The sequence below is a fragment of the Microcebus murinus genome, chromosome 13, assembly GCF_040939455.1.
Source record: "Microcebus murinus isolate Inina chromosome 13, M.murinus_Inina_mat1.0, whole genome shotgun sequence".
Lineage (NCBI taxonomy): Eukaryota > Metazoa > Chordata > Mammalia > Primates > Cheirogaleidae > Microcebus > Microcebus murinus.
Window position 1 is genome coordinate 2,964,541 of NC_134116.1, and position 2,046 is coordinate 2,966,586.

The window sequence follows — 2,046 nt, forward strand, 5'->3', positions numbered from 1 at the left end:
GAGCACATGGAATACACAAAAGCATCTATGGAAATTTCCTTGCAATTTCCATTCAAAAGTTGGACAGCAATAGAGATACAAAGGACGCATGAGCACATGGAATACACAAAAGCATCTATTCAGGGAAGCCCTTGCTTGGGACAATTCCTTGTTCTACTGGTCTGGAAAACATTCCTCGGTGAGTCCAGACGAGCAAGTTGGCTAACGCAGAGATGTTTGCTGCCATCGACGATAGCACTTAAATAATGCTTGCAGCAGGATGATTTTGCCTATTGATAATTCTTAATTACAATATGACACTGAGTGCTCTTCAGAACCACTGCTGCGGCCTCACGGCGGCCCGCGGATGTGCACACCCAGGCCCCTAGCGCCTGGCCCGCGGCCCTGCGCAGCGCGCAAGCACCTTGCTCAGAGCTGCAGCCACGTCTTTGTACCGCAAGCTGTAGATGAGCGGGTAGTGTAGGGCAAAGGAAGGACAGAGGAATTTGTAGGACAGAAGAAGGGCAGAGGAATTCTTCCAATTGTCGGGAATTTACTTGGGTGGGGCAATGAGCTAACCGCAAACCTTTGTTTCTGGTCATTGCTTGCTTGCTACGCCGCTGTATGGGGAATTATGGGATGAGGTCATTGAAGCACGGGCGACTGGCCCATCAGGCAATGGAGGGCAACCAACCCGCCAATTATTTCAAAAGGCAATAGTGGGCAACCAATCATTTTAAAGGTCAACGCATGATCCACGCGTGATCAGCTTGTGCGCAGCTTGTGCACCATGGGGATAAAAGGCATGCCGTTGTTCCGGCCGGGGTCCTTGCCTGCGAGAGTGGCCACTGCGTTGGTGCTCTGGGGCTGGGACCCTGGCTAGCCAGAAAATAAACCTCCTCTTGTGTGATTGCATCCTCGATGTCTCTGCTCTTCTGTCCGGTGGGGCTGTGGAAGGTCGGTCCCTAACAGTAGAGCATGGGGGCGAGGACCGTGTAGAAGGCAGACACAACCTCGTCCTTCTCTGGCGTGTGGCAGGAGTGGGGCAGCACGGGGGCGTGAAAGGCTGCCCCGCAGAAGACGCGCGGCCAGCGCGGGGGAGGGCTCGGGCGAGGGCGCGGCGCCCACCCGCGGCACACTGGCCAGGCGAGCAGGCGGCGCGGCCCACGACGGGACGAGCAGCATCAGCGCGCAGCGCGCACACGTCAGGGTCTCCTGGAGCGACGTGTCTGCACACACAGCCTCAGCACAGCTGGGATCTCGCAGAAGTGACTGATCGCCCGGGAGCCGCAGCAGGGGAAACTCACGGCGACTGGTGTCAGCATGAACCCGTCCAGGGACCCGCCAACCCAGGAGCCCACCGCCATGAGCAGGCAAATCCTGCAGTTCATGAGCGCGGGGTAGTGCAGCGGGCTGCACACGGCCACGCAGCGGTCACAGGCCATCAGGCCCAGCAGGAAGAACTCGGCCCCGATCAGGGTCAGGTAGAGGAAGATCTGCAGCGCACAGCCCAGGAAGGAGATGGTCTTTTCCTTGGACAGGAGGTCTTGGAGCATCTTGGGGACAGTGACACAGATGTAGACATGTTGGACATGATGGACATGATGGACAGCTGACTAAGCAGGAAATACATGGGCGTGTGCAGGCGGGAGTCCACACGGATGAGCAGGATCATGACCACGTTGGCTGTCACAGCCAGCACAAAAATGGAGAAGACAACTGCAAAGATAATCCCAGGGAACACAGGGTGGGTGATGAGGCCCATGAGGACGAAGTCAGTGGAGTTCCGGGGAACAGACTCCATGTCCATGCCGCAAGGCAGCTCCGGGGACTGGAAAGGCAGAGAACTGGTGAGCTGATTAATAAACTGGTATTTAGGAAGGGCCTGCCAGGATACTATGTCAGAAGCAGTTAGGTGTAAAAGAAAGCCCATCAAGTTCAGTGTCCCGACCCGCGGGACCTTCTGTTACTCGCGGGGGTCAAGGGGGACTGTGCCTGAAAGAGATGGGTGAGAGAAAGGAACGAGACCAAGCAAAGGGTTGTCAAGGTCTGCTTTACTAGGTTTTT

At 56.3% G+C, this 2,046-nt stretch overlaps 1 pseudogene; it reads right to left on the reverse strand.

Moving 5' to 3' along the window:
- Window positions 1–364: 364 nt before the first annotated feature.
- Window positions 365–1,789, reverse strand: LOC105882208 (olfactory receptor 2T2-like; annotated as a pseudogene).
- Between the last annotated feature and the right edge of the window lie 257 nt (window positions 1,790–2,046).